The sequence below is a fragment of the Podarcis melisellensis genome, assembly GCF_964234715.1.
Source record: "Podarcis melisellensis genome assembly, chromosome: 10".
Classification (NCBI taxonomy): domain Eukaryota; kingdom Metazoa; phylum Chordata; class Lepidosauria; order Squamata; family Lacertidae; genus Podarcis; species Podarcis melisellensis.
Genome location: NC_138542.1, coordinates 14,760,056 through 14,777,115, shown reverse-complemented (window position 1 = coordinate 14,777,115; position 17,060 = coordinate 14,760,056).

The following is a 17,060-nucleotide window of genomic DNA, read 5'->3' as shown; positions in this document are numbered from 1 at the left end:
GATGGGCTATCGGCCAGATCCAGAAGTTCTTCTTATGTTATTAATTAATTAATTAATTAATTAAGTAATAATAATTAATTATTACTGGGCTAGAGCCATGCCATGACCCCATCGGGGACCCTGGGGGAGCTCTCAGTTGATGTACATCATGGATAGGCAAACTAAGGCCCGGGGGCTGGATCCAGCCCAATTGCCTTCTAAATCCGGCCATGGACGGTCCAGTAATCAGAGTGTTTTTACATGGGTAGAATGTGCCCTTTTATTTAAAATGCATCTCTGGGTTATTTGTGGAGCCTGCCTGGTGTTTTTACATGAGTAGAATGTATGCTTTTATTTAAATTGCACCTCTGGTTTATTTGTGGGGCGTAGGAATTCATTCATTATTATTTTTTTTCAAAATATAGTCCGGCCCCCCCCACAAGGTCTGAGGAACAGTGGACTGGCCCCCTGCTGAAAAAGTTTGCTGATTCCTGATGTGCATCAACAGGGCTCTCCCTACTGGTGGTTGACCCTTACTGGACTTCCTGCATGGCGGGCAGGAGTCAGATATAGTCGGTTCAATTCAAATGCCTAAGCCAATACCGCTCACATTCTGTAACCAATAAAGTTGTGACCTTAATTATCCCATTAACCTGAAATACTGGTGTCTGTGTGTTTTATTATTCAACAAATGGGGGAGGCTCAGGGCTTTGACATGCAACTACTACTACTACTACAATTTGTATACCACCCTGTGCCTGTTATTTACTTGATTTTGGGGAGCAACTGCCCCCCTGCACCTCCTGGCTATGCCCATGTCACTCTCTCTCCCTGACACATTTTTAAAGGGCATTGGATGTCCTGGTTAAAGAGGAATGTTTCTGCTTTGCTTCTAACAGGACCAGTGGTCAGGGATGAAGGGAATTGTAGTCCCCAAACAGCTGGAGGGCCAAGTTTGGCCATCACTGTATTAGAGCAACACCCACTTCTTCTGAAAGCTTCTGAAAGCTCACTTTTTAAGTGATGGGAGGTGGTGGGAAGCTGAATGTAAATATAAATAACCCTGCCCTTTGATGATAGGGGTTGTTTAAAAATGACCTGACTGTCCCACCTAGGGCTTGTTAGCCATTACAGGTTTTATTGAACTAACACCCTCGTCCCTTTCCTGGCATTCACAAAGTCCCCAGATTTCAATATGAATTTGAACTATATTTGCTGTTCAGCACTATATGAGTCTTCAACTTTAGAAAACTGCTATGTGTGTGCAAATGTAATCGCTTCTAGCCTCTCTAATCAGATCAACCATAAAAGCTTCCCCGCGCAGTCTATAAACTCAAGCCCTGTGATTTATCATGCCACGCATTGCTTTCAATGATCCTTCCCTTCTAGAGCTTTGATTGACTAACCGTGCATCTGAATCCCTTCTCAACTGTGGTATTTATTTATTTTTTTAAAAAAGAATGATCAGCATAACTTGAATTAGATCAGATTGTTTTATGGTGTCTTCTTCCCATCTTGACACTTAAATATGTTAAATCCAAATTGCTTGTTTAATAGAAATATCCAAAGTGATGGGGGCAGCTCATCATATGAGAAGTCTAGATGATATCCATGGGTGGTGGCGAAGAGAGGATAGCTTTGATTGCCCCCAGTGTCTCAAAGTGCAAGGTTAAGAAAGAGCCAGATACCAAATACAGTTGTTGACGTCTGTCTGTCTCAAGAAACAATGGAGTGCACCGCCGGGGGTGAAGTCAAACTGCTGTGTTTGCAGCACTGAAGTGACTTCCTCGTGGGACAAGCAGAGGTCCTGGCCTGCTCAGATGACAAGACCTGCCCACTCAGCCTTGCCAATATGGTCCAAAGGAAAGCAGAGCAATGCGTCTGACACCTGTTTGGCTGCAGGATTTGCCAGAATGAGGCACATAAGGTGCCGTCCAACCCCATCGTTCTGCCTGGACGCTGAGGTCCAGCGCCGAGGGCCTTCTGGCAGTTCCCTCACTGTGAGAAGCCAAGTTACAGAGAACCAGGCAGAGGGCCTTCTCAGTAGTGGCACCCGCCCTGTGGAATGCCCTTCTACCAGATGTTAAAGAGAACAACAACTACCAAACTTTTAGAAGACATCTGAAGGCAGTCCTGTTTAGGAAAGCTGTTTAGGGGAGCTTTACATGTTTGGTGCATTGCTGTATTTTCATATTTTGTTGGAAGCTGCCCAGAGTGGCTGGGGAAGCTCAGCCAGATGGGCGGGGTATAAATAATAAATTATTCTTCTTCTTCCTCTTCTTCTTCTTCTTCTTCTTCTGGACTCCATTTTGAATTTATGTAGGCTTTATTCCTAAGCCTTTTCTTCTCCCAGATATATCTCACAAGGCAGCAGAGGTTTAGGATTAGAACAGGCATAGGCAAACTCGACCCTCCAGATGTTTTGGGACTACAACTCCCATCATCCCCAGCTAAGAGGACCAGTGGTCAGGGATGATAGGAATTGTGTTTGCCTATGCCTGGATTAGGGACACGGGTGGCGCTGTGGGTTAAACCAAAGAGCCTAGGACTTGCCGATCAGAAGGTCGGTGGTTCGAATCCCCGTGACGGGGTAAGCTCCCGTTGCTCGGTCCCTGCTCCTGCCAACCTAGCAGTTCAAAAGCACATCAAAGTGCAAGTAGATAAATAGGTACTATTCCAGTGGGAAGGTAAACGGCGTTTCCATGCGCTGCTCTGGTTCTCCAGAAGCAGCTTAGTCATGCTGGCCACATGACCGGGAAGCTGTACACCGGCTCCCTCGGCCAATAAACCGAGATGAGCGCCGCAACCCCAGAGTCGGCCACGACTGGACATAATGGTCAGGGGTCCCATTACCTTTACTTTTTATGCCTGGATTAGAACGTTCCTTCTCCTAGATGGGTTACCTTCTCAGGTTGATGTGCCCCATCTGCCCCTCATTTCCTTCTACAGCACTTGCAGAACCTGCCCTCTTGATCGTCGGTCCCACTAATGGTTTCATTTGCTCAATCCACTGGAGCCTGTCTTTACATGAAGGGAAAGTCCCTAACTCACTAAGGGTTTGAGACCCAGCAGCCACTCTCACCTGGTTTAGCTGTGAAGTTGAAGTCATTGGATGAAGAAGAAGAGTTTGGATTTGATATCCCACCTTTCACTCCCTTTAAGGAGTCTCAAAGCGGCTAACATTCTCCTTTTCCTCCCCCCCCCACAACAAACACTCTGTGAGGTGAGTGGGGCTGAGAGACTTCAAAGAAGTGTGACTGGCCCAAGGTCACCCAGCAGCTGCATGTGGAGGAGTGGAGACGCGAACCCGGTTCCCCAGATTACGAGACTACCGCTCTTAACCACTACACCACACTTGCTCTTCCCAGGGTATGGCTGCTGTCGCATCCTGAAAGCTTCTAGGAGCCACAGATGAGAGCTGGGTGCAAGGTGCTCTGTCTCTCTCTCTCATAGTAAACTCCAATGTACTTTAAGAACTATGATAAATCTATTTGCCTTGTGCAGATTATTGAATATTTAGTAGATGACTTTTCCACTTCTACTATAGATAAGCCTGGAGACTGTATAATGTCCATATAGGAAACTCTGGTTGTTGTTGTTTTTTAATGATTTTCGGTTTGATTTATAGCCTCTGGTTGCTCTTTTTTATGGAGGTAATGCAATTTTATTTATTTTATTTGATAAATTGCATTATGCTTGCATTGTCTTGACTGCAAGCCGCTTAGTGCACTCCTGAGTGGCCCAGAAATGGATTACTATAATTATGAGTATGTGAATGTCAGACGAAGGGTGGTATATAAATTTAATAAATAATAATAATACTGCTTCCCTTTAATTGCTGCTTTGTTGGGTTGCATGCTGTAAGCATTTCTGCACCAACCATGAAGCTGGTCTTTAAAACCCTTTCTGGATTGCAGCCTGGCAGCCATATGGATGGGTATTTTCACCAAAGCCAATGACTCTTTATAATTTATCTCATTGCACAAAGAGAAATACTTTATAACATTACTTGTACACTGACACCCTGATCCTACAGCTGCTGCAGGGATTTACTCCAGTTGTAATTTCCAAATTGAAACTGGAACAGCCAAGCAACTCCAAGCAATGTGTTTGAATGGGAAGGCAAGGAGAATATAATCACATTACATCAACCATCTCATTATCATAGGCGGTAATCCTTTTTGTTCTTTTCTCAAGGCAATGTGTGAAAACACCGTAATGTCATTACATCAGGTCCATATACTTAAGTTGCTCTATTAAGTGGTTCATCTATCTCAAAACGCTTTTCAAAGTTGCAGAGTCAAGATCTATAAACTCTGATCTTTTATCAGTGAAATTAATGGGAAGGTTTACATTTGAATCAACAAGACTAGCTTATAGACTAAAGCGGAGCTGATTGTCAGCGATGAACAGCTGAGGCCTTACAGATATCAAACATGGGTACAATCATTTCAAGGCAGGCACACCTGGAGGGTTCATGCCCCCTTGGTTCAGAGCGTGCACCCAATTTTGAGGCAGTTCAAAAAGGACACTGACAAACTGGAATGTGTCCAGAGGAGGGCAACCAAAATGGTCAAAGGCCTGGAAACGATGCCTTACGAGGAACGGCTAAGGGAGCTGGGCATGTTTAGCCTGGAGAAGAGGAGGTTAAGGGGTGATATGATAGCCATGTTCAAATATATAAAAGGATGTCACATAGAGGAGGGAGAAAGGTTGTTTTCTGCTGCTCCAGAGAATAATAATAATAATAATAATAATAATAATAATAATAATAATAATAATAATAATATTTTATTTATACCCCGCCCTCCCCAGCCAAGGCCGGGCTCAGAGCGGCTTACAAGCAATAATAAAAACAAGATGAATGATTACAACTTAAAAACAAAAATAAAATACAACATTAAAATAATGGAATATTAAAATATTAAAATGTAGTCTCATCGCAGGAGGAGAAGGAAAAGAAAGGGGGAAAAAAAGAGAGGAAGGGAATCAAATTGGCTCCAAGCCAAAGGCCAGGCAGAACAACTCTGTCTTACAGGCCCTGCGGAAAGAAATCAGATCCTGCAGGGCCCTGGTCTCATGAGGCAGAGCGTTCCACCAGGTCGGAGCCAGAGTTGAAAAGGCCCTGGCTCTGGTTGAAGCCAATCTAACTTCCTTAGGGCCTGGGACCTCTAGGGTGTTGTTATTTATGGACCTTGAGGCTCTCCGTGGGGTATACCAGAAGAGGCGGTCCCGTAGGTACGAGGGTCCTAGGCCATGAAGGGCTTTAAAGGTCAAAATCAGCACCTTAAATCTGACCCTGTACTCCACCGGGAGCCAGTGCAGCTTGAAAAGCACTGGGTGAATATGCTCCCATGGCAGAGACCCCGTGAGGAGCCTCGCTGCAGCATTCTGTACCCGCTAGAGTTTCTGGGACAGCTTCAAGGGCAGCCCCGCATAGAGCGAACTACAGTAGTCAAGCCTGGAGATGACCGTCGCATGGATCACTGTGGCCAGGTCGGGGCGGGAAAGGTAAGGGACCAACTGCTTGATGCGGCGAAGGTGGAAAAATGTCGCCTTGGTTGTTGCTGTAACTTGCGCCTCCATGGAAAGGGAGGTGTCAAGGATTACACCCAAACTCTTAACGGAAGGCAATGGCACTAATTGGGCCCCCGCAAGAGAAGGGAGTTGGTCCCTCATCCCCATGCCATCCCGACCTAGCCATAGGACCTATGTCTTCGAAGGATTTAGTTTCAATCGGCTCCCACGAAACCATCCAGCCACAGCTTCCAAACATCTGGTCAGTGTGTTCGGGGCCGAGTCAGTGTGGCCATCCATCAGCAGATAGAGCTGAGTGTCATCAGCATATTGGTGACAGCCCAGCCCAAAGCTCCGGATAATCTGGGCAAGGGGGCGCATAAAGATGTTAAAAAGCATTGGGGAGAGAATTGCGCCCTGCGGCACTCCACACACCAAGGAGTGGCGCGACGACATTTCCTTCCCTAGTGCCACCCTCTGTCCCCGACCAGAGATAAAAAAGCACAACCTGTTACGGGCTATGCCCTGTATCCCCACGTCTGTGAGGCGGTGGTCCAGAAGGTCATGATCGACCATGTCAAAGGCTGCTGACAAATCTAAAAGGATCAGCAGTCCTGACCCACCTCGATCCAGTTGTCTACGGAGATCATCTGTTAGGGCAACCAGAGCCGTCTCCGTCCCAAAACCAGGACGGAAACCGGACTGAAATGGAGCTAATGCCGATGTTTCCTCCAGAAACCTACCAAGCTGTTCAGCAACCACTCTCTCAATTACCTTACCCAGGTTTGGAAGATTTGAAACTGGGCGGTAATTGGATAGGTCTAAGGGATCTAATGAAGTTTTTTTTAAGAGTGGACACACCACTGCTTCCTTCAGTTCCCGTTAAAGGAATCCGGGGGTCGTGGTTCCTGTCCAAAGCCCGGGTAGAGGCTAGGGCCATGGCACGACCTCTCCGGTGACCCTGTGGGGAGTTCCGAGTTGATGTGCATCAACAGGGCTCCCCCTACTGGTGGTTAACTCTTGAGAGACTTCCTGCATGGCGGGCAGGAGTCAGATATAGTCGGTTTGGGTTCAGTGCCTAAGCCAATACCACACACATTCTGTAACCAATAAAGTTGTGGCCTTTATTAGCCCATTAACCTAAAATCTGGTGTCCACGTGTTTTATTCATCAAACAGGGGGGTGAGGGGCCTTGACGCGCAACTACATTTGCCAAATTTTCTGGTGTCCTTTGAGACTGCTATGTAAACAAACAATCCCAGGACAGAAGCCATATTGCACTAATCTCCCCCACTGCACCTTGAAAATGTTAGGAAAACACTGGGGAGAGCTACCAGAAATCTTCAGAGTAGGTTTAAGACTTCTTATCCCCGAAGTTCGGCAGTGATCTCATTCATTGGTAGGGACTCAGTTCATTCAGGATCAAATTAAGGTTTGTGGAAGACCCATAGCTCAGTGGTGGAACATCTGCTTTGCATGCAGAAGGTTCCAGGGTCATTCTCAGGTTTAATAAGTTAGCTGTTTATAGTTGGACAACTTTTCTGCTGTACTTTATTGGAAGATGAAAAATAATTGTTTCCTTAATAACAATTGAAACAATTTATTTAACCAAAACAACAACATTATAGCATATGTATCCATGTTTGTTAACTGATGTGGTGGTGGTGGTGGGGAAATTAGACTGAGTTTTAGCACCGCTGAAAAACTTAAAACAAATCCTTGTTTCCTGATGAATAGCCTTTGGACTATAATGTAGCTTAAATAGAAAGCATTTTATTTTAAAAATCCAATTTAAATTAAAAAAAAACCCCACCAGATTTAAATTTAAAAAACAGATTTAAATAAAAAACTGGATTTTTTTATTTTTATTTTTAAAAATCATTGATTTTTATCCACCCTGCTCAAATGTCTCCCTCACCAATGTGGACAGTGGGGAGTGAGGTGGGCTGTTGGTGAAACTCAGTAGAAGGCATCTTTGTATGTTCTTATTCATGGGTAGGCAAACTAAGGCCTGGGGGCTGAATCTAGCCCAATTGCCACCTAAATCCGGCCCGCGGACGGTCCAGGAATCAGCATGTTTTGACATGAGTAGAATGTGTTGTTTTATTTAAAATGCATTTCTGGGTTATTTGTGGGGCATAGGAATTGTTTCTTCCCCCCCAAAAAATATAGTCCGGCCCCCCACAAGGTCTGAGGGACAGTGGACCGGCCCCCTGCTGAAAAAGTTTGCTGACCCCTGTATCTTATTCTTCTATGGAGGGGCTTTTCTGAGTGGGTGGTAGGTGCAGAAGATGTATTGTCTCTGTAAGTGTGTGATTGAGAAGATAGTACAGTATTAAAGGTAAAGGTACCCCTGCCCGTACGGGCCAGTCTTGACAGACTCTGGGGTTGTGCGCCCATCTCACTTAAGAGGCCAGGGGCCAGCGCTGTCCGGAGACACTTCCGGGTCACATGGCCAGTGTGACATCGCTGCTCTGGCGAGCCAGAGCTGCACACGGAAATGCCGTTTACCTTCCCGCTGGTAAGCGGTCCCTATTTATCTACTTGCACCCGGAGGTGCTTTCGAACTGCTAGGTTGGCAGGCGCTGGGACCGAGCAGCGGGAGCGCACCCCGCAGCAGGGATTCGAACCGCCGACCTTTCGATCAGCAAGTCCTAGGCGCTGAGGCTTTAACCCACAGCGCCACCTGTGTCCCCAAGTATTAAGCGATCATAAAAGGAAAGTTGATGGTGACAATCATTCTGCGCGCAAGCTTTGTACCTATTGTTGATGAATGAATAACATATTTCCAACTTTTGAGGAGGAAAGTTTAAAGGGGGGGGGGAACCACGCTGTGCCACCCCAACCCCACACAAACAGAACTTCAGAATATACAAAAATCCTTTCAGAAACGGACATGCTTTTACATTCTCCTGCAGTGGTTTTCTTTTGAATGCACTCCCAACTCAGCAAAATCAATAAGTTCTCTTATCCTGGCAAGCAACAGAAAGCAAGTTTTCCCTCCTCACAGTGTGTTTAAATATTGGAACATATTCTGAAGAACCTGTACTGTAGGAGAATGAGTTGATGTGGCGTCAACAGAAAGCTTGTGTCCTTTCACTCACACGCCGTTTTGCCCTCTTTTCTTCCCCCCAAAGTCCAATATTGTCTCGGATGGCAATTCTCCAGAAGAGAGCAAGATTTGCTAACAGCGAAAAAAACAACCCTGTAACATGAGAAATCTTTAGCTGTTGCTTGTAGAGTTGTGCCGTGATTCAGATGCGCCGTATATTATCCATTGATTATGGAGTGAAAAAGTCATGGGTAAAGGAATGCTTCTTTACATGAAATCGCACATTGGCCCCATATAAAAGGAATTAAAGGAGGGGTCAATAATGAGGCAGCACAAATATTAGGAGCCCTTGTAAAATGGGAATGAAACTGTTGATGGGTTGTGCTGTTTGCTGATAATTCAATAAGTTGTACTCAGGGCCAGATTTAGGTTTGATGAGGCCCTCAGCTACTGAAGGTAAAGGGGCCCCTTATATGTCCAGCTGTCCTTTGTCAACAACAAATTGTCGCTGTTTTTTGTGTTGAATATATGCTGTATGGTAATTTATGGACCTAATAGGTATCTAAAGCCATTTGCACATAACAAAATATGTATTTTTTTTTTCTGGCGGAAGAAGACTGGAAGAAATTTAAAGACTATCTACAAAAATATTGCAAAATTAATGAATGTTAGAACAATGTTGGATAGAAATTAAGTGGTTTCCAGCTGTAATGCCTTAAGAGAATATGGGGGAAAAAGGTCTAGAAGCAGGTTAAAATTTATTGATAAGGATTTGCTGAACTAACAATCTGAATTGGATTACAAAAAAGGGAGGTACGAGGAGGTCTGGGAAATAAGTTAATGGAAAATAAGTAATCGAAACTTTGTGTGTTTTTAATTACTTTTATTTTTTGTATTTTTGTTATTTTTTCTTTTTCTTTTTGATTTTCATTGTATTAATATTGAAAACTTTAATAAATATTTTTTTAAAAAAACAAAAAAAAAACAAAAAATGTATTTTTTTCAAAGTAATTGTTCAACTGAAATCCAGAATGGGTTACGTTTGAGAACCAAGGTACCCCTGTATATAGAAATGAGCAAACCAGTGATATTTTAGGGAGGAGGCTAGCAGGTGGGACCCATTACTTAAATCATAGGAGCTTACACAACACAAAACACTGTTGCTGTATGTAGGTTTTATTTTATTTGTTTTTTATCTTATAGTTTGGTAATGTACATCCAGGTTTTTTTCCTTTAAATTTTTTTGGGGCCCCCAAGAGAATGGGGTCCTAAGCTATAGCTTGTTTAGCTTATACATAAATCCAGTACTGGTTGTACTGTGAATTCATATATATATATATTGATGAATAATGAGGAGACTGATTTCATTACAGCTAGCATGGGCCTGCCTTTAACAGTGATTCAAAGTGACAAGTTTTCGATCATTCGGGCGCTGGAACATTCAACTCCCAAGGCATTCGGGAGCTGAGGTACGACTGTATTTAGAATGCAGTCAAACTGACAATGCATTTTGCTAGATAGTCCCATGATAGAAGCTGAAGCTCACAGAGTTTTCCTGTAAGTTGGCTAGAGAGAACTTTGAAAGACACTCCCACTGCGCCCTGACAAGGGGCGACCAGCAAGTGGTCGCCCCTTGTCAGTGACAAGAGGGACCAGCAAGAAAACGAGTGCTGTTGTTCAGGATTCAAGCCAGTCCACTCCTTCACCTCTCCTACTGGTTTTCCATTTTTCCGCAACGATCGGTCGGCATCCTGTGCACAGTGAGCATGTTCATACCTTATTAGGCTTCTCACCTTAAGTCTCTGCTTCCTCCAAAAAGATTTTCTATACTTCATTTCCTCAGCCTGGTGATGCATCTCTGTCTGATATATATAAATGGTACTGTCTTGGCCACATGAGGAGCAGGCCACTGGCAACCTCTTGCTCTCCTTCCTGTTGAGGGCGCTTGTTATCAGTCTGCTACTGGGCCTGGTTCCTTACTGTATGCTCTGTCAGGTGTTCAGTCTACACTCAAGTTGGACCCTGGCAAAGACATATGCCCAACTGGCATGTTCTCTCCCTCCTGGTCGATCATTCGGGAGCTTCATAAGCTTTCTTCAGCCTGAACACCACAGCGACCAATGCCAACAGACATCGGCACACTTAGGAATCCCCAAGGTCTTTGCAGCTTGCGTAACAGACCTCAGCAACTCAGCATTTTGGCCAATCTACTTTATTTACATATAAACACACACAGAGCACTGCAGCATGGCTCCCTCTCTCTCTAGCATCAGACAGAAAAGAGAAAAGGAACAAAGGACAATAGTCCCACTTTACGGAACACAGTAACACAAACATCCTGTTTTCATCACTTCCCATCAAAACATACATGTGATAGACAACTATCCTATGACTGCAATCATGGATCAGGAATTCTAACATGCTCAACCTTAATAGCTGAGGTCTTCTAATATGGCACTTTTGGTGGTCCCACATGCCCCTGATGTTTGGCTGGCCTTTGCTAGGAGTCCCTGTGGAACTCCTTGCCAAAACAAGTTGGTCATGAGCCATCCCTGCTCGCTTTCAGGTATCTTTAAAAAAAATCTATTATTTAAAAAAACCCCACACAAGCCTGAGATTCTTTGCCAACCAGCTTTCACTAATGTGTTTGGCATTCTTATTTCCTTTTTCCTTTTCTCCTTCTGTGATGGAACTCCTGTTTGGGGACTTCCCTGGCTTTTTTTCTGGCTCACGTAGGACCAGTCTGGATAGTTGGCCTGGGTGAAGACTTGACGTTTTCATCTCCAAAAAAGTTTTTGATTTGAGTTTCTACTGAAATGAGGCTGCATTTTAATGTTGTATTTTCATCTTGTTTTTAAGTTGTATTTCAATCAATTGTTTTTATACCTGGTGTTAGTCGTCTTGGCTGGGGAGGGTGGGGTATAAATAAAATTTATTATTGTTGTTGTTGTCTTTAGTATAGGTGGTTTTTTGGGGAGGTGCAGTTCTTAAAAATTGCAGTGTTCAAGATGCTCTCACTTCCATTCTATTCCACGTCCCACCCACTTTTCTGTTTTATTCCCCAACTGTCAGTCAGCAGTCCATAGTCACTGGGCATGCTCAGTCTTCCTTTGGTTGTTTGTGGTTCTTTCCCCTTAGGGCTCCCCCCCATTTTCTAAAATTTATTTATAGAAAATTACTTCTGCAAATCATGGGGCTCCCCCAAGCTTGTGAGAGTGCTGCCATTTTGACTATGTAAGCAATGACATATGTTGATCATCAGCAACAGAAGAAATGGTGTTGATAGCAGCTTTGCAGGGCTTCAAGTATTTATTCAATTGGTCTTGCTGCATCGAGGAGAGAGTAGCAATACACTGGCATGACGTTTTAAATACACCCTTTCTGCTGTTCGGTGGAAAACATGAGATGTTATCAATCACACGTTCTTTACATTGTGAGCAAATAATCAGAATCAGCACCATTTCTCGTTCTTGCAGACGGAGGACTGAAGCTTTATTCTCATTCTTTAACAATCACCCTTTGCCCGAATGGCGTCTCCCCGTTCATTCCTTTGAAAGCCACTGAAGCAACGCTCCCCGTAATGAACTCATTTATGGAGCTGGTGTGGGCATCCTATTATGAAATATAGTTCATAGAAATTATATTGTAATTCGGCATGAAGCATTACTCCATTAAAATTAGAGCAAAGACAACTCTGTCCTCCTAGGCAAATAATTCTGAAGATCCACAGGGCTCAGAGACAATCTTCATCCAGACTCATTTCAACTCCTTCCGTTGACTCATAACAAAATTGGGAGGGGGTGTCGTGGCTGGCCTTTGCATGAATTGTGGGACACAGTAGGGCCAGGGGGTGGTGGCGATCATTGATGCCCAGGCTGACTGACACAAGGCATAAAAGTCCAGTGACCATTCCAGGGGGTGCACTAAGTGATCGTTGGGTCCCTTTCAACTCTACAATTCTATGATTCTATGGCCACCCCTTGTTGACCCCTTTGGATGCATATTGGGACCCCACCTGCCTCCAGTCTGTTTTCAGTCACTATCGGGCTGATTAGGATTAGTACTAGTGCCTGTGAGTTAGATTGGTTTTTTGCCTACTCCATGCAATCCCACTTCATACTGTCAGGAGCTCAGCCTACACTCGAGTAGGACCCTGGCAGAGACACATGCCCGAACGGCATTTTCTCTCCCTCCTGGTCGATCGTTTGGGAGCTTCAAAAGCTTTCTTCTGCCCGAACATCACAGCGACCCATGCCAACAGACACTGGCACACTTAGGAGTCTGCAGAGTTTGCACATCATGCAACTCAGCATTTTGGCTAATCTACTTTATTTACAGATAAACGCACTGCAACATGGCTCACTCCCTCTCTAGCATCAGACAGCAAAGGGGGGGGGGAGAGAACAAAGGACAAAAGTCCCACTTCACAGAACACAGTAACACAAACATCCTGTCTCCGTCACTTCCCACTTTGTGGAGTCAAAACATATACCGTCATGTGATAGACAACAATCCCATAACTGCAATCACAGAGCAGGAATTCTAACACATACTCAATACAGTTCCTTCACACAACATACTGTTGGTTTCTGCTTTCTTCTCTGTGCAGCGAAGTGCTTGTCACGAGACAGGTTGTTTACATTCCACAGAGTCTGTACTGTTGGGTTCCCACGGGAATGGGAGACTGGATGTGACGTACACTGGTTTCCTGTTTTTCACTGTTCTTTGCAGTTTCACTTTTTGTGATTCTCTCCGTGCTTGAGAGGAGAGATGACGCTTTCTCTGCTCCGGCAGAGGGAAGATGTTTTTCTGTAACTTACCAGCTTTGAACTGTAAATAAAGTAGTATAGAGCATGTTGGCTCATACTTCTCATCATTCCGCTGTGCACTGGACACTGCTTATCTCCAACATTTGGTTATGGGCCCAGAAAAACGCAGTGTTTTGAGGATGGACTTCAGAAGTCGGGCTCCTGGCAAAGGAACAAAGGAGCAAGGAAACAAAGTGCCGGCAAAGCATCGGAACAGCGGCAGAGGGACAGATCGGAACGGTATCTGCTCTGCGCGTCAAAATGATTGATGAAGGTATGTGCTACTGCTCCGGGAAGCCTGCCAGCTTCTAATTAATGGCTTTATGGCTGGACTTTGAACTTTTAAAGCCGTTTTCCACGGCACAAGCGTAGTGGCTTGGATGGCTGGGAAAGTGAAAGTAACTTTTACAAATGCTGCAGTTTCAAAGCAGCTGCAGACATGACGCAGCAAGAATTAAAGGGCAACATAGAGAAAGCACTTGGGGACTTTCACTTTTGAGCTTGCTTTTGGAATGCAGTTTGAAGCAGCTGCAGATAAGCAAAGCAAATAAACAGAAGAGCTGCACAGGCTCATAGGCAGAGGCTGTTTTGAAATTGCCTTTGGATTAAAGCAGCTTGTTTTAAAGCAGCAGTGATGGCTAGCTGCAGAAGGCTGGATAAAGCAAGTGGGGAATTTGATACCACTGATCAGCCAAATGCTCAACTCACAGTAGCTTGTGATACTGCCATGATTCAGAATGAAGCAGATCGGCGGGGTGCTGGCTGCATGGGAAAGGGGGAGTCTTCACAGACGTCATCCCATAGTGCAGTGGAACCACCAGATGGCGCCAAAGCTTTGAAGGCAGTGAAATGCTACTCGTGTGGACGTCTAGGCCATATGAAGAGGGAATGCAAATATCCCAGGGCCAAGACAGAGCAGCGCAGCGAAAGCTCATCGCGTGGAAAAGGCCAGAGCAAAGGCAAAGGTCCGGTGTCCAGGACAACGCAGCACAAGGCAATGGTCTCACGCTACGCTCCAAAGGTTGCAGAGGTTGCAGAGGTCCAGAAGACATCTAGATCTTTCTTCGTTGTTGATTCAGCGGCGACGCATCACATGTGCAACGATAAGCGACTGTTCGTGTCTTTTACACCGCAGGAAGGTGCAATTCACCAGGCGGATGACCACACAATTCCCAGTAAAGGCTACGGAACTGTTGTTCTTCACAGTTTGGACTTATCGATACAGGATGTTCTTTATGTGCCGGATGCGAAACATAATCTGCTCAGCGTTGGACAGCTGATTGAGAAGAAGATTGACGTTTCCTTTAAAAACAATAGATGCATCATCACCAAGAAAAATGATTATCAATTGTATGCTGAATTTGTTGATCGTTTGTTTCTTTTGTATTATGATGATGTTGTGCAGGATGACACTTGTTGCATTGCAGGTTCTAACAAAAGTTTGCATGCAGAATGTATTCACGATTTTCATCGAAAATTTGGTCATTTGCATTTTGAGGCAGTATCTAAAATGCCTGCCTTGGTTGAAGGTATGACTATTAAACCCCCGCAGGTACCACATGAAGTGCAAGGCATGCGCAGCAAACAAGGTGAAAATGGCTGCGAAAGGTAAGGTGTCTAGTAGGCAAGCTACAGAGCCATACCAAGTTATGCATGTTGATTTGGTTGGACCACTAGCGCCCTCTTTGGGTGGGAATAGGTACTTCATGGTTCTTATTGATGCATTTTCCAGGTATATTTTTGTGTACAATCTCAAGCAGAAATCAGAGGCTTTTCCAAGGTTCAAGGAGTTCTGTGCTTGGTTGGGAAATGTGCATGGTAAGAAGATAAAGACTCTTTTCTCTGATCGCGGGGGAGAATTCACTTCTCAGCAGTTTGAAGCTTTTCTGGCTGAGAAAGGAATTCAACACGATTTGTCTAGTCCTCGCTCGCCATGGCAGAATGGACTTGCGGAACGAGCAAATCAAACATTGCTTCAAGGGTTAAAAACCTTGCTGCATGATGCCAACCTTCCAGAGAGTTATTGGGCCGAAGCTCTCTCATGTTTCACTTACAGTTATAATCGCAGGTTATCTTCAGCGATTGGTTGTACCCCCTATGAGAAGATGTTTGGCAAGAAGCCATACATCAAACACATGAAAATTTTTGGTTCTGACATGTGGGTTCGCTCACCACAAAACTCCAAGTTAGACAAGCGTGGATTGCATGGTATCTTTCTAGGTTATCAGAAAGGGTCTTACAGAATAATGATGACTGACTCTAAGGAAATTAAGCTCACAAGAAGTGTTGAGTACAATGCCAAGTGGGGGGAGAATGTGGGAATTTTCCAATGTTATCCTGATGACAGTGATGAGACTGAGGATAGTCAAAAGCAACCGCAACAACCCACACCCACTGATGAAGGTTCTGATTCTGAGTCTGAAACTGAATCGGGTGATTCAGAGGATTTCAAGAGTGCGAAAGCCTCTATGCGACCCTCTGAAAGCTCTGATCAAGAATTGGAGGAACCATTGTTCACAATAGGTCGCTTTTCTCCTAAGAAGGAAGAGGAGAGTGTTGATGACTTAAGGCTAATTCGCAGGTCACAGAGAGCCACAAAAGGCAGACCTCCAAAGAGATTTGCTGATGAGTTTGCTAAGATAGCAGTAACAGCTGTTAAAAGCTCCAAGAAGGTTTTTGAACCTTCAAGTTTCCAAGAAATCCAGGGTTTGGATTCAAAGGAAGCTGAGCCATGGTTAAATGCCATGAAGGCTGAGCTTGATTCCTTGGAAAGGAACAAAACATGGGAGCTAGTTCCAGTAGTTCCAGGAATGAAATTGCTTGGAAGCAAATGGGTCTTCAAAGCGAAGACTGATCAAAATGGCAAGATAGTCAGACACAAAGCCAGATTGGTAGCCAGAGGATTTGCTCAGGTACCAGGTGAAGACTATCACGAGACCTACTCACCCACAGTGAGGTATGAGAGCATTAGGCTTATGCTCAAGCTAGCTGCAGAGGAGAATCTACACATTAGTCACCATGATGTGAATACAGCTTTTCTGTACGGATCTCTAGGTGAATCACTTTATATGCTTCCACCTGATGGCGTACAGGTAAAACAGGGATTTGTTTGTGCTCTGAAAAAGTCCCTTTATGGTCTCAAACAAAGTGCACGGTGTTGGCACACAAAACTCACTGAAGTATTGTTTTCTCTAGGTTTTAAGCAAGGGAAAGCTGATCCATGTGTGTTTGTCAAAGAGGAGGGGCAAAAGAAACTGTATTGTTTGTTTTATGTTGATGATCTTTTATTCTTTTGGAAAGATGTCACAATGTACAATAACGCCCTAGCTCAACTGAAAGAGCACTTTGACATGAAAGATCTTGGTGAGGTAAACAACTACCTATCTCTGGAAATAGAGAGAGATCAAGATGGTAACATTCTAGTACACCAGTCACGGAAAATTGCTGATGTGTTAAACAAACTAAACCTGATGGATGCTAACCCTGTGGACACACCGATGATAACAGGTTATCAGGTAGATGACACTAATGAAGCATTTTCTGACACTACACTGTACAGAAGTGTGCTAGGCAAGCTAAACTTCATTGCCAGATGTTCAAGACCAGACATTGCTGTTACCTGTAATTTGCTAAGCAGACAAGTCAACAATCCTACTGTTAAGGATTGGAAAGCTCTGAAACGCATAGCGCGGTATTTGAAAGGC